The sequence below is a fragment of the Cheilinus undulatus genome, linkage group 8 (assembly GCF_018320785.1).
Source record: "Cheilinus undulatus linkage group 8, ASM1832078v1, whole genome shotgun sequence".
Lineage (NCBI taxonomy): Eukaryota > Metazoa > Chordata > Actinopteri > Labriformes > Labridae > Cheilinus > Cheilinus undulatus.
Genome location: NC_054872.1, coordinates 2,532,734 through 2,560,705, shown reverse-complemented (window position 1 = coordinate 2,560,705; position 27,972 = coordinate 2,532,734). Strand labels below are relative to the sequence as shown.

Sequence of the window (27,972 nt, the reverse complement as noted above, 5' to 3'; positions counted from 1 at the left end):
TGGCTAGCGAGCTAACGAACGAACAATGGCTCAAGCTAAGTCAAAGTGTCACTGCAGTGTGCCTTTCTGCACATTTAACAAACAGCAACAGTTTCCCCAGTGATTTGGCTGAGAGAAGAAAGTGGATTCAGCCTTTCCGCCATGACAGAGGTCCGGACTTCAGTGTTCTTCACGGAGTACCTTCATATGAAGCCGGAACTCCACTGAGGAAGACCACACCGCGGCTGAACATCGGAGCTGTGCCTTCTGGTTTTCAGCGGAATAACTGGGAGAGTCGCAATGAACGCGAGTCTTTTATTAGCCTGTTCCATATTTGATAAGCAGCCAGTATTTCTATTTATCTGCTATTTCCATGGTTGATTAAACAGTCATTGCTTTCTCAACAAACTGATTAATAGTTAATCGTTTTAAAATATTTATTATGATGGAAAATGTTAAGCACTGGATCTTAAAGTCTTAGAGGACATCATTAAATTTCTTATTTTACTCCTAGCTAAACGATATTTAGTTATAATTCACATTTAAGACACTGATACATCAGTTTTTCTTTCTCCAGCTAAAAACTACTCAAACTGATTAATCAACCATCACAGCTGCAAGGATTTAATTTAAATAATCTTCTTTTTGTGTTCTTTTTAAATACAGACATGCTGTCTGATGTATTTGTGCACATTACAGCATGATGAAGGTCAAGGCTGTCCCACCATCAATGGCCGGTACAAGCACTCTACAAACAGGGCATCAACCACAGACACAGGTAACTGTGCAACATTGTGCAAAACCCTATTATTATAACTTGTATTAAAGAATTTCTTTAAGCCGTGGCTTCTTCCTATAATTTCAGGGGATCTCTGCAGAGCCTGTTCAGGACTTGGTTGTGAAGAAACCTAAGCCATCTGCCAGGAGTGTGTGCAAGTCAACGCTTTACGAATCATACACAGGTTAGGGTCATTGTTGTTGCACTGTCACACAATTTGCTACTGTTTTTGTGTGACAAATTTGAAGATTTAAGTAAAGTGATGAATGGCCATTATAACGCTTTTGTATTGGAATTGTCATTTCAGTTGATTAAAAAATCTAATAGACTTTGTAATTAATATTCAGAGTAACAAAACAATCAGAAAGGACATGCTTTTGAATAGCTTCAGAACTTTCTACTAGCTTTTGAAAAGAGAGAGGTGGGGACTAAGGACAGATTTGTCCACTTTCTAGTCCGTCTAAGATGATGCTCATCTGTAGAATATGGATTTAATCCATAAAATTCTAAAAATAAAGGGCAAAGAGAATTTTTACATGTGTTTGAATAAGATTTTCGAAGCTAACTTTGTAGCTTTACTCATATCACAAGTGGTTGTGTGATGGCATCAGATTAATTGGCTTACATTTTTTAATCACATTTTTCACTCCTATCAAAATCAAACATTTTGACAGCACTATATAAAATATTTGCTTATTTATGCTTCTTGGTTTTTTTTTCAGGTCCCCTCCCTGATCCCTCTGTGCTTTCCCTTGGAGAAAAGCTTAAGAGCCTGACACCCCAGCCACTCATATCCTCAGTGCTGCATGACCTGTCTGAGCTGACACTGGCTGAATCCAGGTTTGGACTTGTGCCACGAGGTTCACCTCTTTAGTATCAGTGTCCTCCTGTTGTAGCCACAAGTCATGTCAAACACTCAGATGCCCCAGTATTTCCCAGACTTCCTATGGTAGCAAACTCCCCAGTGCTGTCCATTTCTTATTTCTGGAGAGCCTGACTGTCACTCCAGAGACTGCAGCTATGATTGAGGAGGGGACACAAGAGCAGTCTGAGTGCCAGTTATGGAGAGAAATGCGCTAGCCCAGAGTAACAGCCAGCAGGTTCTATGAGGTTTGCCATGTTCGGGGGGAGTCCTCTGGTCAGGCACTGGCAGCACGCATACTGAAGGGAGGTAGACAGACTAGTGCAATGAAAAGGGGTCTTGAGCGTGAACCCCAAGTGCTAGAGCAGTACTCAAAACTGTTCGGTGTAAATGTCTCACCCTATGGCTTTGTAATTCATCCTGATGCTCCTCATCTTTGAGCTAGCCCAGATGCAAAGGTGTTTGACCCAAATGTAAGTCCTACCTTTGGGCTTGCTGTAATCAAATACCCTGTCATCCTTAACATCTCTGAAGCAGGGCATGTAAAATGTGTAAATGGTCTGCCAAAACTCAAAAGGAATCATAAATACTACTGGCAGGTTCCAGGTCAGCTAGCAGTGACTGGACTGAGCTGGTGCGATTTCATCACTGACGCTGAAGAGGACATTACAGTTAAGACAGTGTGGAGGGATGATGAATTTATCAGAGAGATGAAAGAGGCTAGACCTCCACTGTTTTGGCACCTTCATGGGTGTGTCTCCAAAAAGCGAAATGGTAACTAGGTATGGGCAGAATGCAGACATGATCAGGTGGCTACAGGGATACACGACACTATTTGCATGACATCATTATTGGCAGATATTACCTTAAAAAAGTAGTCATCCAGTGTTGGCAGATATGAAAACTTCTGATTTTTCAGCCAATATATCAGCTACAAATATCGATGCCTACTGCTTTCAAACAATTTGCTTGATATGATACTTTTTTTTTTTTTTTTTTGGGTGTATGTGTAATTAATTTACTGGAGTTTTAGGCTGTTCCTTATGATTTTTTTCAACCTGTTGGTGTGTTTCAAGGGCTAAAGTTTTAGGTCTGAATAACATTGTACATATCAGTATCAAAATCAGTATTTACTAAAATGGATTGATAAAGAGCAGCTTTTTATGTAGATATCTACAAAAATATTTCTACAATCCTATGTGGCTGTTTTCTTGGTTCTGTACAAAACCAACAGTCTTGCACCTGAAACTATGATTTAAAGGCTAGGCTGCATTGATTAATTTGTATTAGCTTCTACTGTTTTTAGGTATTCGCAGCTCCAGTGTTTTGCGCTTTTTACTTGTATGTAGTAGAGCTTTATTTGAATAAAAACGCTCATTTTTCAGCTGTAATGGTAACTGTAAACAAAATTTTGTCTCCTTAACCTGTCCAAACTTACCTTTAGCTAAGCCCCTGAATGCATATATATATGATGACTTTGACTTCAAGTGTCATGATTTTGACACAAATAAACTTAGTTTGCTGGAGTGACTTGTCTTGGAAAGGTCTATACATATAAAAAACATTTACACAAATTCTTTTACTATAACTGTTAAGTTTATATACGGTTTTAGAATAAAAAAAAATACGACTTACAACAAATGTGAAAAATGCAACAAATGGATGACACAATGTGCATTAAGATTACTATCTAAACCCATCAAACTTTGACATCAATTAGCACATATAATTAAATCTTAATATTTATTTGTGTATCTCAAGGCAGTTATACAAGAAGTGCCCTAGAACCTGAAAATATAAAAAAGGCACAGAAACATCAGAAATATGTACATTAAGTATCATTAGTGAAAAATAATCTCCATGCACCATCTCAACTTTTTAAAAAGGTTTTACATGTTTAAATGAAGTGTTAAACACTTATGATATTTTTCTATTGTTTAAGTCAAACTATTAATTTAGCACATTTCACAGACATGAAACAATATTATTGAATTATTACACTTTATATTATAAAACAACAATGAGTTTTTACTTGTTTTAGTCTTTCTTCATATTTATTCTCACAGTTAGGAAGCTGTTGTTTGTTGTATGTTAATTAAGTTCGGTAGCTAGTTTATGTGTACGATGCAAACTGATGAAAGTCTAGAAGTGAAAAGTCACAAACGTGCTTTTTTTTTTTCCCCAAGTTAGACAGTATGACTGAATTCTGTCTGGGAAATATTAATGGTTCAGCATTTGAAGACATTACCTGTTTTGTCCTATACTTAAAGATAATCAGTGTCCTGTATGCTACAGAGCTCGATGGCACAGGTATGTGGCCTCTCAAATCAAGTGGTCCCTGAAAGTTGGTCATCAGGCAGCAGTTGGTCCACAGCTGGTTGTCTGTTCCAGACAGAGTCAAAGGAATGGTAGTGTCTCGGATGTGATACTCTTTGAAATATCTCAGCTAACATTTTCTCTTTCAGGCCTGCAGCGACACGACAACAGTACAGGAAAAATTCATCAATTAACAGTAACCTGCGCTGTGGGCTGGGGGAAGTGAGACAAGATATTCAGCCTTTTTCTGTGCTTTTGACCAATAAACAAGAGATGCTGATAGTTGAATAGCTTCCAAGAATGCCTGAAAAACCTCTTGTGAAGGAAATCTTGTGTAGAAGCGGATGTCCTCTGCAGAGACACAAAACTGTTGGAAAAATAACCGGCCCAGTCTCAGTCATTTAAGATATGCTTCCGGTCTGTGAACTTCAGCTTCCAGCATCTGTATGCAGGCAGAAGCAGCATCCAGTGCACCTACTAGAGATTTGGGTTGACAAAAGAAAGAAAAAAAAAAACATCAGACACACAGACAAATTATGTGTGCCATCTATCATTAACCTATATATATATATATATATTTTTTTTTTACATTGATGAACAGGAGTCATAAAATGTATTTTGATTAAAAGTCCGTATTGTTACCTACATATCTTTTTACTCTTGCAATATATATATATATATATATATATATATATATATATATATATATATATATATATATATATATATAAACATACATTTAATGTGGTGTGGAGTTGATGTTTTTAATGACCCCCTCCACTCAAATCGTCCCATAAATCAAAATGTCATACTTTACAGAAATGCATAACTTGAAACGCACCTACTGATTAGTTTAAAGTCAGTTGGAGACCTAATGAAGGTACAAAACCTAATATACGATGTACACACGGTATATAGACGGCAAATAACAGCCAAAATATTAGAAGAAAGACATACTGTTTCATTATGCGTCAACATACCTGGAGTAGGAGCACAGGTTTGGTCATGATCAGCTGACACAGGTACCGCAGGTAGGAGCTCCTCCTCAGTCCGGCTCTCTGTCTGTGACGGGGCAGGACGGATGTCATGCCCCAGCTGCGACTCTCCCAGTTATTCCACTGAAAACAAGAAGGCACAGCTCCGATGTTCAGCCGCTTTCTCTCAGCACTGATGCTAGCTGCGGTTTGTCTCAAAAATAAATGCGCATGCCGGTTGATCCACAAACGCACTTTCGACAATTCACAAGCAGAACTGAAGATTTGCAAATGATAAATGCACACACAAAGTTAAAAAACACATTTGTAAATCATGGATATATTTGTGGATCTTCTGAATATATTTGTGATTCTGAAAAATATTTGTGTAAATCATGGATATATTTGTGGATCTGAAAAACGTGTAAATCGTAGATATATATTTGTGCATAATTTTGAGACAAATCTCTTCCCATAGCTGTTTTCTTCCTCTTGAAGCTAGCTGTTGTGCTTTCCCATTGCCGCTACTGATGCCTTTGAATCCCTTACAGCAGCATTTTCAGCGAGCCTAGAACTTGTGTGATTTTTGGGGACTTTAATAATTAGATCCACACCAGTCAAATCGACATTAAACGTCTTATTTTAATATTTAGGAGTAAAACTTCATAATCAGCAGAAAAACTTCAGCTCACAGAGATGCAGTACATTATGATTGTTTTTGCTGAGTCAGGTCTAAAATAATTTGCTCATCTGTACAGTCAGTCCAGAAAGTTCACACTGGTATCAGATCAGTACTCCGTACCAGCCGATACTCAACACCTTGGTGTCAGAATCATATCAGGAAGGAAAAAAGGTACCAGAACATTCCTAGTTTTTAGGTATATTTCACAGTTTTTTTGGTCATTATGAGATCAAGACCATAGGTCAAGTTTAGATTGAAGATCAGCTGATAATTGAAAGGCTTTTTGGAGTCCACTTACCTAAAGAAATCCTGCGTATGTGGAGCTGGCTTGGTGGTACACCCCTCCGCTGTTCTCTGCACTGCTACACACCTTGCTTTGGTCCTGCTGTTATTCGCAGTGTTAGCCATCTGCCCATGTTAACATCACCTCTCTCTCCTGTGTCTCATCCTCTGCCTTTTGTCCATAATCCCAGTGGAGTGCTCTGGTGTGTATGACCTCAAACCTTTCCTTAGATAAACTTTTCTTCTTAAACTCTCCTCCCATTGGTCACTTTTCTGCCATGCTCGCCATCATTGCTGCTCATAGCTTCTTCTTCTTCATTTATAGAAGTTGACGTATGACTTTGACAAAGTTTGATGCATGAATGATGGAGTTCAATGCTTCCTTTGTTGGCCTAACTGTTCTTTTTACAGCTCATTTTTTGCCCCTGTATTCTCCTGTGTTTCTCTATGCGGTTGTTGTATCTGAATTAGCTTTTAGACAAAAACATCTTTTACTTGTGGAGTCAGCAGCTGCAGGTTCAGCTCTGGCTCCTTCATCGTTTTGGTCATTCCACTGTCTCAAACTATATCGCATTTCTCTCTCTCTCTATCTCTCTTCCTTATTCTTTCAGCCTGACTTGGATTGCATGGTTTTCTCAGACCTTAGTTTGATTGCTAAGACCCCCACCCACTCTCTCCATCCTTCTCCTGTCTGTCAGTCAGCTGTGCTGTGGGGTTGTGTGTTGTGGTAGTTTCCTGTGCTGTGAAACCTGCAGTAGAAAATATCCCATAAGGGGATATTTCTCATCCTATTTAGAGGCTTTTTAGATTTTTAAATAGTAAGAATAATCTACAGTTGACATCCTAATCTGTAGTTTTTATGTAGTGACTCAGGCCTGGGCAATAAATGGTTTTATCCATGAAATGTGTTTAAGGAAAATCAAGAACATAACCAAGATAATCTCTTCAACCGTACTGCATTAGTACCAAAATTTAAAGCTTCTTTTTGAAACTCTGATTTTGTGTAAATTTTGGCAAAGTCTTCATATCTCTCACTTTGAATTATTTTTATAGAAAATGAATGCATTTTGGTTAGGGATGTGCACTATTAATCAAAACGGTTACATTATTTTATCAAATTAGCCGATGCAGGATTTTCGAGTTGGTTAAACTAATTACCTATCATTTTTGTAAACGCAGGATTGAAATACGGTCTATAATGCTCTTTTAATCTGTAATGAACGTCCTGCCACTAGAGGCCGCTGCCTTCCCATCTGGCACTTCACCAGATGTAAACATGGGAAGCTCAGCGGTGTGTTGGCTGTTAGCGTGTAGTCGGAACAGCGTGGTATGACAGTTCTTTACAGTAGTAAATGGAAATAAAGTGGTATGTAGGCCACTGAGGTTTGAACCCACATATAACTTCCACCCAAAGCGAAAAGAGGCCACATATCAAAGCACGATATTGACCTGCAAAGAGGACTGAAGGCTGGCGGAGCCAGCTTGTAATGTTAGCCATGCTGTAGAGAGTACATTAGGCTAATGTCAAACCTGCTAACACAATGACTGTGAGGAATTTTACTGTTTTCTAGGAATTTTCTCCTCTTTAGACTAGTTGGTTAAACAAAACTGTAAATGAACGTTTAGCTAAATAGGGAAAATGGAGCTTAGGAACATCCTTACTTTTGGTCCAGACACTGATCCAGAAGAATGTTAAAGTAAATAACCCCCTGTCCTTAAACTACAGAGTACGCTTGTAGGGGATGTTCAGATGATGCTTTATTTGTTTTGGACATTTGGATAACGGGTGACTGCACCTTGTTACATTGTTATATTGTTGTTTGTGCATCGTGACATGCATAAACAATATGCCTTTAGAGGTGATCTGACATGCAAGTAACAGCCCATACATCATTTCAAGGGTGAAAAGCTGCTAAAAAGTGGCGCCCATCTGTTCTCTTGTTCTTATGAATGCCCTCACTTTGTGAGCAGTAAAGTTTAGGCTTCAAATACACAAATATTAGGATGAATTTCCAATCTGGTTCAGCCTCTTGACTTGGTATGCCGGCTGCACCGGTATAAAGGGGGCAGACAACTTTTCAGATGAAAATATTGGTACTGAAAGTGCATCTAATATCCATCTAATATAGCAGATTTTACAGTAATTAAAAGCCATGCTATAGTTTACTAGCAAAATACTGCACATCACCTAAGTTGATTGGACAGCCTTTAGTGCATGCTGGTACTCATTGTGTCCACACAACCAATCAAATCGTATGAAAGCATACAAGACCACCTCTGTTTGCAGTCAGAGTAATCAGATATCAAACCGCTGTGTCCACACAAGCATCACCACTGGATTTTAAATGCCCTAAATAGATACAATTCCTTGGTAATGCATCGTCTAGATCAGTGCTTCTCAACTGGTGGGTATTGGACCTATAAGGGGGTCGCAGAGCCCTTTTCAGAGGGTCCCAAATGCATTCCTGGAAACAAAAATTACACCAAAAGGTCCATGGAGGTCTTTTTAAACAGGCTTGTTTTGACCTGCCTTCTAGATTTGTCATGTTTTGTACTGAGGTCCAAACAGTACAATTCTTTCTTTAACAAATCTGATTGGTTGAAAAATATCAGAAGTTTTGGTCACAATTTCTCATTGAGGAGTTGATGGTGGGTCTCGAGTCTCTACCACGTAACTAGTGGTCTAGATCATTGGTTCCCAAACTTTTCTACCGGAAAACCCCAAAATAACCCCAGCCATGCACGTTCAAGAATAGTCATATGCAGACTGACATTTTGAAGATTTTTGTTAAGCATTTCTTTGATTTCAGCATGATAAAAATCACAAAATTGGCATGCTTTTATTTCAAACAGAACTAGTTTTAATCATTTTTTTATAAAAATGAGTAAAATGTACAATTTGAAACCATTAAAAAACATTATTTGTTTTTGAGAAGGCTAAATCCTGAAAAAGTCCCGGAAAAATCCCGGAAAAAGTCTTCATAAATGGCAGTTAGCGTTGATGTATTCTGCCTCTGTATGGATGCAGAATTGTCCACATTTGCATCACAATGCATTGTGTAAATGATCATTTTCAAAACCTCTGGTACATAAACTGTTGGTCATTCATGTGATTCTCCTCACTCAGCTCTAAAGATGATTGTGACTCCATTGCTTCAGGAACTTTGTGGTCTCTATTAAAAGGTGTAAAATATTTGAATATAAAGATGAAATTGTATCTGATCATTTATAAGTGTTGACACTGCGTTCCAAATTATTATGCAAATTATGTTTTTCTCTGATTTTCCTAAATAGTCAGTGCAAATGATGGTATTATTTTCAAGTCATCAACCGTTAGAGCATAATTCAGATTTTATTAAACAAACCTCCCAATGATAACTATTTTTTATTAAAAAAAAAAAAAACTCAAAATGCACTGCTCCACATTATTATGCACACCAGAGTTTCAAAACATTTTATAGGTTGTGAAGAACTGAAAATGGTTGTTTGTTGAATTTGATGTGAACTGCCTCCCACCCTCATAGATCTTTAGCTTGAGGATGCTCCAAAGGTTCTCAGTAGGGTTGAGGTCAGGGGAGGATGGGGGCCACACCATGAGTTTCTCTCCTTTTATGCCCATAGCAGCCAATGACACAGAGGGATTCTTTTCAGCATGAGATGGTGCATTGTCATGCATGAAGGTAAATCTGCTACAGGAGGCACAGTTCTTCTTTTTGTACCATGGAAGAAAGTGGTCAGTCAGAAACTCTACATTCTTTGCCAAGGTCATTTTCACACCTTATGGGACTCTAAAGGGGCCTACCAGTTCTTGCCCTATGATTCTGGCCCAGCATATGACTCCGCTCCCTCTTTGCTGACATCGCAGCCTTTTTGGGACATGGTGGCCATCCACCAACCATCCACTACTTCTCCATCTGGACCATCAAGGGTTGCATGGCACTCATCAGTCAACAAGACTGTTTGAAAATGAGTCTTCATGTACTGCAACCGTTTCTGTTTGTGAGCATTGGTTAGGGGGGGCTGAATAGTAGGTAAATGCACGACTGCAAGCCTCTGGAGGATCCTACACCTTGAGGTTGGTGGGACTCCAGAGGCACCAGCAGCTTCAAATACTTGTTTGCTGCTTTGTAATGGCATTTTAGCAGCTGCTCTGTTAATCTGATGAATTTGTCTGTCAGAAACCTTCCTCATTTTGCCTTTATCTGCACGAGCCATCTGTGCTCTGAATCAGACACAAATTTCTTCACAGTACGTTTTCCTGAAATATCTAATGTTTTCATACCTTGTGCAAGGCATTGCACTATTTAAGGATTTTCAGCAGCAGAGATCCTTTTACTTTCCCATATATCTTAAACCTGTGGCCTGCTTGATAATGTGGAACATCCTTCTTAAGTAGTTTCCTTTAATTGGGCTCACCTGGCAAACTAATGATCACAGGTGTCTGAGATTGATTTCAGTGATCCACAGTTCAGTTTAATTCAGTTTAATTAAATTAATTAAAAACTAAATGCTTATGACACCAAAATCCAATTTGCATAACAATTTGGAGCACAGTGTATAAAGAGGCCCTGGTTAAAAGGGGCTATTTCAGCTATTTCTCCCAGCATGCCTTACAATAATTGTTAGTGCTAGATCCTTGGTCGTCTGGTTTGTTGGTGACCCTTCCTTCCTTGCTTTTTCCCCTGCACTCCTGTCTGCTCTGTTTGTCCCTTCTGGCTTTCTGTAACTTCACCACCTGCAGCTTCAGCAGACTGTTTAGCTCCTCCTCCAGCTCTCCCGCCATAAAGAAGGTCGACTCCCAGTCCAACGTGAAGTACAACGCGCAGGGCAGCCTGGTGAAAAGGAGCAGCACCTTCTCCCAGTTCCCCAGGGAGAAGTCCAAGACCTTCGACTTCCTCAATGAAGAGTGAGTAATCTAAATTTGTTTGGTAAATATTCAGCTGTTTGGGAACTATTAGAGGTACAAAGTTAACACAACTAATATGGAGCAAAAAAGAAATCTAAGAAATTTTTTGTTTAAATCCCATCACGTATTCTGCCAATTTTATTTTTATTTTTTTCTGATGCAGGCTTTTGTGAAGAGTATTTCCTCTTTTTGCATCCTGCTGTAATACTCAAGTATTTTTTAGCTGATTACATTCCTCTTACTCTGGTATTTTTGCAGAAAGGACCAGTGCAGCTCCCCATCACGTAAAGAGCAGAAGAGAGCTCAGTACAGGCAGGTGAAGGCCCACATGCAGAAGGAGGATGGACGAGTCACTGCACACGGCTGGAGCCTGCCCAGCAAATATAAGGTAGGACATGAAGAACATCTAAATGAATGATTATTCACAGGATTGGAGGGAAAAAATTTGTTTTAAATCTACATCTTTGCGTGTGTCCTCAAACAGGTGGCCAATGGCAGACAAGTAACAAGATGAACTTACCTGTGCCGGTGTACTTGGACCTCTGGATCAGAAAGATGCTTCTATGAAGGTAAAACACCTACAGTGGGTACAGTCAGCAGGCAGTGAAAGTGAGACATTTATAGCCTGATTCTGCTGTGTTTCCCAGCTGTGGTGTGCTGCAGGAGTCAACATGTCTGGAGGGAAAGCATCGTCAGAGCTCAGTAAACAGACGAAGGGTTCTCAGAGCAGCCTGGATCAGTTAGAGCAGGAGAGTAAGGTGGGTGTTATTTTCAGTGTTTATAATGCTCAAAGAGGCATTTACTCAGTAGGTTTAGAAAGATTTAAGTCAAATGTACCTGCCTGATTTTATTTTGCTACCTGCAGGAGGAGAAAGGGGAGCAGGAGAAGGAGCTGGTAGTTCAAGACGAGACGTCCAGCAGGGTGTGGGTTTGCACCAGCACTCGATCCTCCACCAAGGTGATGGTGCTGGATGCCAGTCAGCCCTCAGACCTCCTTGATAGCTTCTACGCCTGCAACATCCATGTGGTCTGCATTGCTAGTGTGCCAGGTAGGATTATTAAGTTATTCTGACTTAAACTGGGCTTTTAAAATGCATGTTCAGCTGGAATGGTGCTGAAAACGTAACCAAAGCTCACTGTGCAACTACACCTTCAAACTGTTTTTTGTATGTTTTTTACTTTTAATTATACTTCACAATTTCTTTTCCACTCCATCAGCATTGCATTTTCTGACTGTAAAGATGTATTTTTTGTTCTTCCAGGTGTCCTAGGGACTGATTATCCTGCAGGTGAGGAGGTTCCCCAGGACCTGGAGGCTAGCCAAGGGGACAGCGTGTCTCTGGCCGGCAGTGTGGCCAGTGTGGGCTCAACAGGCAGCGACAGTGCCATGGCAGCAGAGGGAACCACCGCCATCCCCCAGACGGCCTCTTCAGGTGTCAGCGACCAGCCGGCTGAGCACAGCGGGATCTCTGGCTCAGGTAGATGTCTGCAGGGATAATATCTGATAGAATATACGCAGTAAACATCACAGTGATAACACTCAATGTCCAACAAAGTTACTGGAAAAGACGGCTTGTATTCCTGCAGGTTTTATATTTTACTGAATTTATACCTCCTCTTATTAACCTCCACAGTGGAGCTGTCGAGAGAGACCAGTCCAACAGAAGACGGCATCCCTACAGCCGAGGAGGCCACAGAGGCGACGAGGCTAACGCTGGCGTGGGCGAAGGAGGAGAGGAGGAACAGGCAGTGGATCCAAACCAGCCAGGGATCTACACCGAGCATGTGTTCACCGATCCACTGGGGGTGGGACCCACAGACCCCTCACCTGCTGACACCCAGAGGTGAGCTATCATCGACTAGATCAGGGGTTCCCAAACTTTTCAGCCTGTGACCCCCAAAACAACAACATCAGAGATCAGGGACCCCCACCTTGCCTTGAGGGGGATAAAGTGCACGATGTTGCACAGAGCATCATGAATAGAACTTGCAGTTTTTACAACTTCACATTTAAGCTCAAATATCACTTATAGCCACATTTTATTTGAAATTGAACTCTTTTTAACAATGTTTTTACAATAATATATAAAATGTATGATTTTGACTCGTATGAAATTTCTCTTTGTTTTTTGGAAAGCATTCTGCACCCCCCATTCACTGTCTTGCGACCCCTCTGGGGATCCCGACCCCCACATTGGGAACCACTGGTCTAGATAACGAGGAAAGTGTTAATCAGCTGAAGATGTTTGCTTCTGGATTTCTATTTATTTCACTGCTCATCAGCAAGCTTTGCGTCTATCAGACAAATACAGTAAATCAGGGGTTAAATCTCATCTCTGCTATCAGCTGACTCACTAATGTCTTCTCAGGTTTTTTTTCTGCTGAACATTTTAAAAAGTAAAATTAGATCAAAGCATCTGGATGTTTAATTAAAATACAAAAATTATTTATCTCAAAGGATGATGATTTTTTTACAGTCTATCTAGACCAAACAAACAGCAGACAGAGGGGTCAGAGATAAACCAGGGTATGGACTACGCCCTCTTACGCCCTGTTGTGGCTTAAAAAGTCACCACAGCATGAAAACAAACTGGAACAAAAATCAGGAATGCACAATTATAGATATAATATATGCATAATAATGATAAATTAATGAACTGTTCAGTTTGTGTGTGAACTACATTTTGTCTGGTTTTGCATGCCTCTACCTTCCACATATTACACATTTTTGAAACTGTGCTGTTTGTGTGCCTGTGAGTCCATGTGTTGGGTTAAGAAAACTCACTGCCAGGAGAAAAATCTCAATCCAGGTTCTGAAATTAAGTCCAGCTAAGCATCAGATATAGATAGAATTTTCCATTTGATCAAGAAAAAATGTAAGTAGGTAGAAGTTTGGAGCAAAACAGGTAAAAAGGGATGCGCAAATTTGATTTTACCAATATCTGACATTCCATATTTCTAATACATACCCAACTTTTTTATGATAATAAACACCTAGTCTTTGCTGTATTCGAACTGACCTGTTATTGGCATTAATCCCACAAGTAAATAGCATGTTTGCATAGTGATTCACAGAAATTGTCATAAAGGAATAAAGGAATTTTCTCCTTAAAACCCCTCACTGCTACTGGAAAATTTATCTAAAACGCCTGAGATTGAAAAGCCCTAGAAAGAAACACAGCCAGGGCCATCAAACCTGATCTTTATCAGCACTGTGATGACAAAACAGAGATAAGAATCGAACCGTGGAATGACTGTGTGGTTGCATCCCCGCTAAAAATAAACGATCAAGTTCAAAACAAACAAGAAAGATAAACGAGGCATTCTAGGATGCACAGCGATTTACATACATAATATTTAGCACACAGAGGAGCAGTTAAATTACTTTTATTTAAAGCTGCTGCTCCTATCAGAGGTCCTTAGGAAAATAAAGCGATGAATCACGGTCGCAGAGAAACTGATGAATCATGCCTTCATTTATCCAGGGGCTCGGGGCAGGACGGTGTCACTTCCCTGCCTGAAGAGTGCGACCCCTCGGAGGGAGAGGTCCTGAGGATGAGCAGCGCCCTCCCCACCGTGTGGCTGGGAGCTCAGAACGGCTGGTGAGTAGAACGGCTGCCACTGGAGGGCGCTGTTGCTGCAGAAACAAAACCATAACCATGGAATTCAACAGAAAACAAGCTCAACAGACTTACTTTTACAGTCCATATTAAGTTTTACTGACATATTTATCAAATCTTGCATGTTTTGACTGTTATTATTTATTAATCATGACAGTAAAATGCCTTATAAGCCACTATTACAACTGTTAATCTTTTGATGTCTCCCTGTAAAGTCTGTATGTTCACTCTTCTGTGGCTCGATGGAGAAAAGACTCCATCCTCAGTATAGTGTGAGTATAAAGTCAGCATGTTAAGTCAGACAAAAAAAAACGTGCATCTACACCTTTTATAAATCTGACTTTTTTCTCATTACAGTCATGTTAAAGGGAGAGTCTTGGTAGCGTTGGCTGATGGGACATTGGCGATCTTCCATAGAGCCTTCAGTAGGTGTACAGGCTAAAATGTATATATTTGAGGATATCCAGAAGCCACACCCACTTCTCTGGGCCTGAGTTCATCAGAGATGGGTTGACCTAAAGTGAAAAAGAGTGCTATGGTCTGACAAATCCACATTTAAAATTGTTGATGAAATAATGGCAGTCCAGTCCCCTGGACTACAGAGGAAAAGGACGATCCAGATTGTTAACAAAATTAAAAAGACACCGTCTGTGATGGTGTGAGAATGTATTAGTGCCCATGGCATGGGTCACTAGAACAACCGAGAGGTTCATACAGGTTTTGGAGCAACATACACTTCCATCCAGATTAGTTTTTTTCAGGGATGTCCCTGCATATTTCAATGAGACAATGCCAAACTACATTCTGTACAACATCATGGCTTCACAGATGAGTAGATAGATAGGTAGATAGGTAGATAGGTAGATAGGTAGATAGATTGGTAGATAGATACTTTATTAATCCCGAGGGAAATTTCAAGGCATCCAGTAGCAGCTTAAAGACACTTACAGACATCTGACATGACAGGAAAAACAGTTTTCCTCATACAAAAACACAGAAAAAAAAGTAAAGCAGTAAAAGAGGGGAGGGCTTAGACTGGCCTATCTCTAGGATGGTGCATTATGAAATGCAAAATATGAAAACAAAAACCCTGTAGAGCAACTTAAGATGTTCATCAGGCCGGGATGGGAAAGAACACTTCCAATACTTTGAGTTAACTGTCTTAAGTCTATAGACATTAACAGAGTTTTAGAAGAAAAGGTGATGTAACACAGCAATAGACATGCTCCTGTCCCAGCTTTTTTTGGAGCATGAGTCAGGCATTAAATTTAGAATGTGTGTGTATTAATTAAGGATGACGTTTACTAGTTTGAACATGAAATATCTTGTCTTTTGGGCTGTATTTAATGAAATACAGGTCGCACATCACTGTATTCTGTTTTATTCACATCTACACAGTGTCCCAACTTTTTTGGAATTTGTGTTTTTATTCTAAGCAACAACAATCATTTTTGGTTTCACTGTTCTTCAAGCAGACGGCCAGTGGGATTTAACCAACTACCACCTGCTGGATCTGGGCTGGCCTCATCACTCCATCCGCTGCATGACGGTGGTCCACGATAAGGTGTGGTGTGGCTACAGGAACAAGATCTACGTGATCCGGCCCAAGGCCATGAGGATAGAGGTACAGCCATCACTGACTTCATTAAACAATGAAATAATCTTTAACCTTAAGGTTTAATTAAACACAACATCGTCTGGATGTGTCTGAGCAGAAGTCGTTTGACGCTCATCCTCGTAAGGAGAGTCAGGTCTGGCAGCTGGCCTGGGTCGGAGATGGGATCTGGGTGTCCATACGTCTGGATTCTACTCTGTGCTTGTTTCACGCACACACCTATCAGCACCTTCAGGACGTAGACATCGAGCCCTACGTCAGCAAGATGTTAGGTATGCTCACTTTTCTTCAATCCATAGCTCTCCTCTGACTTCTCAGCCCTGTTTTTACTCACTCCTCTATGGGAATAATCACCAGCTACAGCTTAGAAAGGAGACTGATGGTTATAAAACACTGATCAGCTCAGCCTCATTAAGGTGAAAACAGATCTCTGGAGCTGAAATATCCTTGTGTACAGGTACGGGTAAACTGGGCTTCTCCTTTGTGAGAATCACAGCATTGGTGGTGTCCTGTGGCCGTCTATGGGTTGGGACAGGAAATGGCGTCATCATCTCCATCCCGCTGTCTGAAGGTAAAACACGTCAGAACTCTCCTGTATGTTTGCTAGATGATCGACCTCCTGGAGTGTTGCTCTCACATTCTGTCTCCTCGATGAAAACTAAACTTAATCTTATCTGTTTCTGCCATCAAAGATCTGTTTTTAGAGACCGTTAGTTTCATCTTTCATCCAATGAGGGTTGTTGACTAACAATTTTAGTCAAAACACTGCTACCAATGGGGCAAGAAAATTTTAAACACTTTAAAAAGGTAAAACATGCCACCTCCATAGAGTCACAGAGAATTTAATCCCCCTTTTTCAGATATTTTTGACTGTTTCCAAGCAGTTCAGACCTTATTTTTGTGCTTAAATCTTGAAATAAAATGCTAAATTTAGGGATGCACAATATTGGATTTTTGCTGATATCCGATATGCCGATATTTACAGATTCATTTTAGCCAACGCTGAAATCGATACCAGTATTTAAATATGTTTTATAAAAATAAAAATTCAGTCCTTTGAACACAATTTTAGGTTTGAGGATGTTTCTCAGAACACACTTTAAAGTTTAAAGACTGAGAATGAATAAAGAAAAAGATCTCAACTTACACAGGTCTGTTGGTCCGGCCTAAAACTCTAATTTACTAATTTTTTATTTAAATAAACTAATTTATTAGTACATACGGCCAGCTTTTTCAGTTTATATAAGCTAATATGCATGTCCCAAATATTGGATGTAAACATCGGCAAAAATTTTGATACCTGCCAATACCGATATTTGGCTTTTTTTTTTAACTAATATCTGCCTATACCGATATCTAGCCAATAATATTGTGCATCCCTATCAATAATAACACAAATTCAATATTGATATCTTATTCTTCTTCATTCTCTTCAAAAAACGTGTCATTTTTAAGCCAAATAAAGCATTCCAATCTTATGAAATCTTCCTAAATATGTGTCAGAATTTTCTGATATAGGGCCATTGGAGCTGTAAAGTACTGTCTCTCCTCGGATCCCATTCATTTCTAGAGGCTGACCCCCACTTCCTGCTTTGAATAGGCATTCAGGATCATGTGATTGCAAACAACCAATTATATCCTTTGGGAAAGTCCCTAAAAATCCAAAGCTTGACAAGGGTAGCAACAGTAACCAAGGGGTGGGGCTTAGCAACATGGTGACATCACAAAGTCTATTAGTGAGATTCAAGGATCAAAGCCAAGTAGACTTGGTAGTCTCCAGGAAAATTTCACAAACACACATTGATCTACAACAGAGTTTGAAGGCAAACAGAGAAAACAGTTTGAAGAACAACATTTTCTCTTCAGCCATTAAACATTTTCAGTTTAATGAATTTAATTGCAACATCAATGGAACGTTGTAGAAAACATATGTATGTTGCACAGGCTGAGCAGTCAGCACAGATGCCTTACCAACACTCCCATTACCAAGGGAGGTCATATGATGGAAGGCATCAAAACTGGCAGGCTAATGACAGCCGGTCCAGCTATCAACAGCAGAGGAACGCTCGAGAAAGTCGGCCCCGGTGTCAACAGTGGCAGAGAAGTCATGGCAGCCGGCCCCGCTATCAGCAATGGCATGGTTACACAGGCCATGAATATGGTCCGGATGCTTGGTATCAGCCAAGTTGGTCTGTTGAGCAGGATCTCCGTAATCACCTGAGCTCCGTGAAGTATCAGCTTCAAAAGGAGAAAAATGCCAGGTGGCATGCGGAGCATCAGACCAACATTGAAAGGACCATGGTTGAGAGGGCAGAAGAGGAGCTAGAGAAGGAAATCGTCAGGAGAACTGCCTGTGAGGAGGAAATAAAAAGACTCAGAGAGGAGCTTGGAAATTTGAGTCTGAATAAAAGCTCAACACAGGATTCAAATGAAATGGAGCTCCTGGCGATTGTCAGGAAACAAAACGACATGCTCCAGGACCAAAACAACCAAATACAGGAACTCCAGTGTCAGCTCCAGGACAAAGCCTCCAAAGAGGCACTGGAGGATGAGAGAAACAAAAACCTGGCCTCCCAATTAGTCGTTCAGCAGAGTGCCAACAGAGATCTGACCAAAAAGGTGAATGAGCTCCTACAGCAAAGAAAGAAGAAAGAAACAGACACGAAAATGCTGGAAAACAGAAGCTCAGATCTACTCAGCCAGCTAGAGGCTGAACAATTGGCAAATAAAGAATTACGGAGAGAGCTTCAGGAAGTCAACCTCCAGCTTGGTCACAGAATTACCAGAGAGCAGGAGGTGACTGAAACGCATGAAGCAGAAAGAAAGGAGCTGACAAAGGTGGTGATTGAGCTCACAGAAGAAGCTGAAAATAGAGAGAGAGCTCATGCCATCCAGCTGGAGGATCTCAGGACAGAACTGAAGGATGAGGCAAACAAAAACCTGGCCTCTGAATTAGTCCTTCAGCAGAGTGCCAACAGAGATCTAACCAAAAAGGTGAATGAGCTCCTAGAGCAAATAGAGCTTCTTCAGAGCCAGAAAAAAGAAACAGGCACCAAAATTCGGGAAAACAGAAGCTCTGATCCACTCAGCCAGCTAGAGGCTGAACAATTGGCAAATGAAGAATTACGGAGAGAGCTTCAGGAAGTTAAGACCAAGCTCAGTCGCACCATCTCCAGAAATCAGGATGTGACTGAAAGGCTTCAAGCAGAGATGGAAGAGCTGGCAAGGGAAGTGATTGAGCTCAATGAAGAGGCCGAAAATAGAGAGAGAGCGCACGCCATCCAGCTGGAGAAGCTCAGGACAGAACCGAGGGACCAGACAAACAGAAAGCTGGCCTCCCAGTTAGTCCTGCAGAAGAAAAAAGAAACAGAAACCAAAATGCTGGAAAACAGAAGCTCAGATCTACTCAGCCAGCTAGAGGCTGAACAATTGGCAAATAAAGAATTACGGAGAGAGCTTCAGGAAGTCAACCTCCAGCTTGGTCAAAGCCTTACCAGAGAGCAGGAGACAAATGTAAGGCTTCAAGATGCGGAGGAGCTGGTAAGGGTATTGATTGAAGAGGCCGATAATAGAGAGAGCGCACATGCCACCCAGCTCTTGAGATAACTTGAGTATAAACACCAGTGAAAGTCCCCAGTTGAAGGAGAAGCCGTTAACGGACCTGATGGAGCTTCCAGAAGAGGCCCAAAATATAGAGATGGTGACCCCCATTTAGCTGGAGGAGCTCAGAGGAGCTGAGAAGAAAACCAGTGAATGCCAACTTCCAGCTCAGGAAGAAAAGATCTCTGCGTGGCTAAAATTCAAAATAGCCCTAACTCCAAAATGTCTCTGCAAATATAAACATTTGTAGAATAGAGTGGTGCAGGAATGAGTCCTAAAACGCGGAAGTAAGTTAGCATTTTAGCCCTTCCGGTTCCCTCGTCTGAAAGTCTATGGGAATTTTGAATGCGTTTTCGGTTAAATGTCTAAAATAATGTCTGTGGTGAACGCAAGTTCAGGAGAGTTAAACGTTTTATCCTATGACAAAAAATACATCTGAAACGTGCCCCACCTTTGAATTGTGTATCTTTTCACGTCTTAATAAAGGTGGTTGCTAAAAGATAGCTAACAAGGACTACATAGGTCATCATCCGAAGCGCGGCAACTGAGCCGTTCAGTTGTATCCGTGGGTGATGACGTAAATTCAGTCGACTGTGTTGTAGTTCAATATAGCATGACATTAGCTTTTTACTCTCGCCAGTTCAATTAACGAACCAGATATGAATCTTATATTATCAGTTTATGAAGATTATCTTTACGAACAAAACGTGTAAGTTTCATAAACTTTTATCAGACACGGAGCTTATTTTCTGCAATAATCCAAAAACCCATTGAAAAATCCCATAGGCTCGGCGCTGAGGGAACCCATGTAATGCTAACTTCCGGGTTTGCCCTCCAAAATTACATCATGACCACACCACTCTATGGGCCAGAAATGGAGTGACTCCAGCTTCCTCCACATCACAAAAAGGAACGAGAAAAACAATTACCCACAATTTAAGACAGAACAAATATTCAAATTAAAACAAAACAAAATACCCCTCCCTGAGCTGCCACCTTAACGTGGTGGAGGGGTTTGCGTGTCCCAATGATCCTGGGAGCTATGTTGTCAGGGGCTTCATGCCCCTGGTAGGGTCTCCCAAGGCAAACAGATCCTGGGTGAGGGACCAGACGAAGCGCGGCTCATAGACCTCATATGGCAGAATGGCAGGAAGGACCTAGATCTCCCTTGACCGGACGCGGGTCACCGGGCCCCCCTCCTGGAGCCAGGCCTGGGAGTGGGGCTCGATGGCGAGCGCCTGGTGGCTGCGCTTGCACCCATGGCGCCCAGCCGGGCACAGCCTGAAGAGGCAACATGGGTCCCCCCTCCCATGGAGGGGCCATAGAGGGCAGGTGCAGTGCGAGCTGGGCGGCGGCCGAAGGCGGGGACCTTGGCGGTCCGATCCTCGGCTGCAGAGGCCAGCTCTGGGGACATGGAATGTCACCTCTCTGGTGGGGAAGGAGCCTGAGCTTGTGCTTGAGTGGTACCGGCTAGATATAGTTGGGCTCACCTCGACGCACCGCTTGGGCTCTGGAACCAGTCCTCGTGAGAGGGGATAGACTCTTTTCCACTCTGGAGTGGAATAATGACTGAAAACAGCATTTCCTCCAGGATTAAATCCTAACAAGTCCCCAAACTCTGTTCAAAAACCCTCAACTGCTTTAAGAGAAGTCATATTCATTAGGGCTGTCAAACACTTCAAATATATGAACACAATTGTTCTTGACTACACCTATGCTATATGTATATTTTTGTTTTTCCATTATGTCAGGATTAATTGACTTACTGTTCAGGACATTTTTTCAAGCTTCAAAACCATGTTGTTACCTTTTATCAACACTATTAGAATTTAAATATTGAATGCTACTGTCTTACAGTTTTTCTCAGTCGCTTTGGTACATTTCTCAGATCAGAATTGAAATTCTCAAAACTACTCGTTCAATCTTCACATCATTGTGTCACTTGTGCACATCAAAAAAAGCAGTTTCTCATTTTTTTGAACAAGTTGCAAATGCTTTGGTACATCCATGCAAATGACTGTGTACAATTCTTTGCGGTTTCCTACATTATCAGTTGCTTATGTCATGTTGATCAAAATGTATTATCATGGGTCTCTGTTGAATAGTCTCACCCCCCACAACATTTAGGCATTAGTTCATCGCATCAGTCTTTACATGCAAAGTGGTTGAACATGTTGTCATAATATGTCAAGCATGTTTCTATGCATTTCCATTAGTCTTTTTTTTCCCCTAAATCTGTCCTGAATTGGTAAATTGCTCCCAGGTGAATCTAGACCTTCTCTAACGAAGGGAAATGTGTGAAGCATTGGATCAACCAATGATCAAGGAATTTGATTGAAGAGAATTTGATGCTTGAGGAATTTTCTCAGCATGGAGATGGAAAGTATATGATGGCCACATAGACAGATGACCCTTCTGGCTAACATTGATATAGCGTGTGATGACATCACAGCAGATACCTGCAGAGGCTGGATAAGACACTCTGAAAGATTCTTTCCACGCTGCATCGCAAGAGAAGAAATTTGTTGTGATGTGGATGAGAATTTGTGGCCCGACAGACAGGAACGTCAGGAGGTGTAGGAAGACTGCACTGTAATTCCTACAGCACTGCATGTACAGTTTTCCCTAAGAAGATTTGTCCTATGTTCACATTTCTACTTTTGTTTTTTTTTTGTTTTTTGTTTTTTTCTTTGTGCTATGCAGGGCTGTCTTTTCTTTTCTGTATTGCAACGACATCGTCAACACATTACAGTACAAACAGTAAAAGCAGAAGTGTGAATCTTGTCCAGTGTCTTGCAATCTCCCACATACACTAAGGTGTAACTTAGAATTTACTATAATTGTCATCAAACCTTTAGCCATAGTTTACATCAGAAATTCCTCCAGAGTACACTGTTATATTGACAACATGACTAAGCAATTTGACTGTGTTATCCATACACAATGACACAAGGACTTGTCATTCTGATGGCACTGACATGTTCATTGACACAGATATTTACTTTTGAGAGATGAACTAAGGATTTTGAGCAAGAGACTGGCTTTTACAGGTAATCCATGGTGTTTTGCTATTTGTACGAATTGTTTGAGAAATGCACTTACTGTTTTGCAAATGTCGAGGATGATTCGAGAAATGTATCAAAGCGACTGAGAAAAACTGTAATGTATCATAGTTTAAGTATTTATGACTACATGCTATGGGTGGGAATCGCATACAATATTATCATGATACTTGGGTCACGAATACATGCTCCTGTGTTTTATAGCTTTGTCGAATGACCAGAGGTGTCAAAAGTATTCACATTCATTACTCAGGTAGAAGAATAGTTACTAGGGTTTAAAAAGAGTTCTGTAGAAGTTGAAGTGTCAACTCAAGCTTTTCACTCAAGTAAAAGTATAAAAGTACTGGTTTCAAAACTACTTTAAGTATAAAAGTAAAAGTAATGTAAAGGGGAAAAAAATCCATTAAGGACAGAAGCTTAGGCTGTGCCACAGGAGCCAATTCCATTCCACCATTCTATTCTACCATTCTATTCTATTCTACCATTCCATTTCATTCCACCATTCCATTCCATTATACTTTCCATTCCATTCTATTGTACCATTTCATTCCATTCTACCATAGTGCACTACCCCACCTCCCAAAAAAAAGCAATTTTGAAAAGCCATAATGTATGGAGGACTGAGAGTGCCATAATGAAATATCGAATTCATTAATTCATTAAATGTGCCATGAATTAATTAAATGTACCATGAATTAATCAAATGCATCAAGAATTAATTAAATGTACTATGAATTAATTTAATGTTCCATGAATTAATTAAATGCGTCATGAATTAATTAAATGTACCATGAATTAATTAAATGTGCCATGAATAAATTAAATGCGTCATGAATTAAATTAAATGTGCCATGAATTAATTAAATGCACCATGAATTAATTAAATGCATCATGAATTAAGTAAATGTACCGTGAATTAATTAAATGTACCATGAATTAATTAAATGTGTCATGAATTAATTAAAATTGGTGACAGCTATTTAATTAATTCATGGTTCCTGCTCCAGCAGTGCATCATGAATTAATTTTATCTGTCATCCTCTCTAATCAAACTCAGTGGGCAGAACTAATGCTGAACAGTAACAAACCATTGGTTTGGTCCGCAGGATTGCCACATGGGGGCGTTTCCCACCAAACAAACTAACACACAAACATGGCAGCTATCACTGAGGACCTGCATGAGCTCTCCCGTGAGTTAATAACAGATATTTTAGTCCTGTCAGAGAATGTTGACACTGGAATTTCGGACCCTGAACGTGTGGCTAGCAAAGCAGAGGGATTTATTGAAGTTCTTGGAGTTATTTCCGCTCTGCCTGACCAAGATATTGACCAAAGAGTTTTTGCAAACTTAGATTGCTGCCATGTTTGTGTGTGTGTGTGTGTGTGTGTGTGTGTGTGTGTGTGTTTGTTTTTGTTAGGTGGGGAATCCCCTTGTCTGGCAGCCCTGCAGATCAAAGCAATGGTTTGTGACTGTTCAGCGTTAGTCCCGCCCACTGAGTTTGATGGGCAAGGATGACATATAAAATAAATTCATGATGCACTGCTGGAGCAGGAACAATGAATTAATTAAATGTGTCATAAATTAATTAAATGTGTAATTCACATTTAATTAATTCATGACACATTTAATTAATTCATAAATTACACATTTAACTAATTCATGACACATTTAATTAATTCATAAATTACACATTTAATTAATTCATGATGCATATAATTAATTCATAAATTACACATTTAATTAATTCATGGCCCATTTAATTAATTCATGGCACATTTAATTAATTCATGATGCATATAATTAATTCGTGACGCATTCAATTAATTCACGGCACATTTAATTAATTCATGGCACATTTAATTCATTAATGAATTATATGTTTCATTTTGGCACTCTCAGTCCTCCATACTCTCTCTCCAAACTATGAGGATCAGACTCTGGGTCTAACATGTACGGAGGTATATCAAAATTCGCCATATTTTGCTCAGTCCGATCGGTTCATTCAAAGTTTACAACTGCTAGCATAACAACATTAGCCACATTAGAGAGGGTGGGCACAAAACATCGAGAAAAATCAGCCAATCGGAAGGAAGCAGGTCCTCGGAGCGGGGGGTTTTAAAGAGACAGCAGCATAAACAAAGCATTTCAGACAGAGGTTAAAATAAGGGTTTTTCAGGATGCCAGTGTAAGAAACATGAGGATTTTTTTGAGCTGTAACCCATGTGAAGCTACTACGTGGGTATCAGAAAGATGGTGTAAAGCCTTGAAAAAAAGGCATAATACCCCCACTTTAAGAGACAGTGTGTCGAATTTGTCCTCTTAGACTGGCCACACACTACAGCATTTTAAGCCTGATTTGGAGCAAGATTTGCCTTTCCCAACGATCATGGGGGTGTATACCGACTGGAGCCTCGTTGCAAACGATTATTTGTCTGAGTAGGTGCATGTGTGTGGTGTCAACACGATTAATTTACTGCTCCAAATCGCATCTTAGCCTCCCAAACCCTGAATCGTAAATATCAAACATGTTTGATATTCTAGGTCGTAGTGCTGCTGACAGAGTATTCATAACAACCAATGAGAGCTAGCACACTGGTAGCGTCACCAGACGAATTACACGTACTTTCACCGCTCACAACCATAAACTCAACAGTACCTTAATTCCAGCCAGGATTTCATCCTGAGTCTTTCCCTTGTTTTATGATTTTTGCTGCACCTGTAACACACGCCAGGACAGCCTGTTGTGGAGAGACAGCAAGACGGTATCAACAGACATCCATGTTTTTTTTTTTTGTTTGTTTGTTTGTTTTTTTCTGAAGTCACGTAATCAAGATAGGTTGTAGCTAGGTCGGCAGGTGTGTGGTCTCCAGTGATCTGACAGTCTGGCTGAGTCATCTAGTGTGTGCGCTCAGAGGATTAAAGATGAAAATTCTTTGGAAATTGTCCTGAAGTCTGTGGTCTCTCATGGTTTTAAAATCGTTTCAGATTAAAAAATCGTCTAGTGTGTGGCCGGCCTTAGGGGGACCATAAGAGACAGCGTGTCAATCATGAAGGAACTTTTGTTAATTTTTGTATTCTTGGAGGGCACCCAAAAGGCACTTTGTCACATTATATCTATTTAAAGGTCACTTAAGGGGTGCTCTGTCAAATTTTGTCCATTTAGAAGGCACACTTAGGGGGCACTGAGCCAAATTTTGTCTAAGGGTGTATTCACATCTGTGGCTCATTTGCTTTGTTCCGGTTCAGGGGCAAAACCGATACATTTGTTTCAGTTGTCACTTGGTTTGTTTGTGTTCACACGGCAAAAGTCTCATGCGGTCCAAAGTTGTAATCAAATGCCACGTGCGATCCAATTTGTCTGTCATTGGTCAGAAATTTTACCCGGAAAGCGGGGGAGTTTCCTTATCTTCATTCATTCCTTCAGGTTCTTAACCGTTTTCCACGTGGAAAAACAACAGCCATGGAGATCAGCAGCATGTGTGGCTAGTTTCTTTTATAGCGTTCATCTGGCTAATATACCAGTGTTGGCTAAATCAACAAAACATGCATTTTTTTTGACAGTCAAGACTGCGTCTGGAAAATAATGTGCTGACACACTTGTTAAGACGAAGACGTGCCTCCTCACGGAGCTGCAGACGAAGATGGGCTGTTGTTTTTCCGCCTTTTCTTCTTCTTCTGCTGTTGCTGATTGTTGCTGAGTGACTGATCATTTCCATAAATCCTGCCTGTTTTGCCTTTTCTATTCATCCATGCCCAAGATTTCTCTGAATGCATGTTCAAACACAAAGCACTACTTGTTGAATAAAAGACAACCACGCTGCCATGGAGACAGGTCTCACGGTCACAGTGTAGCTCATACGACGCTGTTTGCACCGTCATTTCACACATCTCTCATAGAGGGAAATACATGAAGCTGCTCTCTCTCTTTTCCTTGTTTCTTCCTTCTTCTCTCCTCCTCTTTCAATGTTCTTGTCCTCTGCTGCGGTATAAACCTTTTGTTTACTACCTGTTTACTACAGAAGTGATCTATGGAGTGTTTTATGTGAAAAATGAGCTGAAAAAATGTCTGAGTTTGTTTATGCTTTGTGACAATGAATGGATGCCTCCTTTATCAGATTGATGTGAACCCGCAGACCTCCACTGTCTGTCTGAGAGGCTGTCTGAAGGTCCTCTCTGCTCATTATCCTGCTCTTTCTCCTTTCCTTCATGGAAAATAATGTTCAAAGTTGTGTGCAAATATGTCTGTCCGCAGGTACTCCTGGATATATGCCATGCTTTTAGCCTGTTTTCATAAACCTTGATAAGTAAAGACATCCAAGTCTTATTTTATCCCTCATTTCTAATTTTATTTCCTGTGTATTCTTTGATATTGTAGCACAAGTCATGTTTTAAAGCCTCTGTGGTTCATTTTGATGCAGAAGAGTAAAAGTATGATTGATTTCTTCTTCATACTTCAGTCAACAAGACGACAGGCATAGTGCCAAATCATCCCGGTGCTGCTGTCCGGGTTTACTCTGATGACAGCTCAGACTGTGCCATGCCAGGCAGCTTTGTACCGTACTGCTCCATGGCCCATGCCCAGCTGTGTTTCCATGGACACCGCAATGCTGTCAAGTTTTTTTGTTACCGTGCCAGGTAAGTGACAAAAGTAGACAAACTGGGAGAAAAAGGCAGAAACAGTGGTGATATGGTAAAATTCAATTACTGTCAAAAAGTGGAAAGTTCCAGCTACATTTCTTGATCAAAATTTTTATGTTTATTGCAAATGGACGTTATTTTTCAGATTTTTCAAAACATTTGTGAAATTATTTCAAAGCTGTTATAAGTCCCATATCAGACAAAAAGAGGTGATGTTCAGTAGCTAGGTGAAGTCTCCTTTTATGACTGAATTGCAAAAGTGTTTGTTGTAGCTTCTTACCAATTTCTACTAACCTCTTTCACTCCAGTGAATGTTGTGCCACTGTTATTTATTTGCTGTATTTTTATTTCTTCTTTGATTTCAGGTCAGGCGATGCCTCCTCCAGGTACTGTAGATTCAGGCTCTGATGATCCTCCATCTGAGTCCTCTGACACGGCGACATCCGAGACTAAAACTTTCCTGGTCATGAGCGGAGGCGAGGGTTACATCGACTTTAGAATTGGTTAGTTCACTGCATTTCTGCACACAACATCAGAAGAGGAAACCAGCAAGCGTCCTTTAAAGGAACAAATTCTCCTTATTTGATAGATATTTGTATCTCTCACACTATATTGCCAAAAGTATTCACTCACTCATCCAAATAATTGAAATTAGGT

General features: G+C 40.4%; 1 protein-coding gene and 1 pseudogene across 4 annotated transcripts in view; both read left to right on the top strand.

The window, feature by feature from the left end:
* LOC121513254 (NLR family CARD domain-containing protein 3-like) overlaps nucleotides 1-27,972 on the top strand; it is a 945,231-nt gene that overhangs the window by 798,348 nt on the left and 118,911 nt on the right. The window lies entirely within an intron of this gene.
* LOC121513269 lies at nucleotides 4-27,929 on the top strand (annotated as a pseudogene).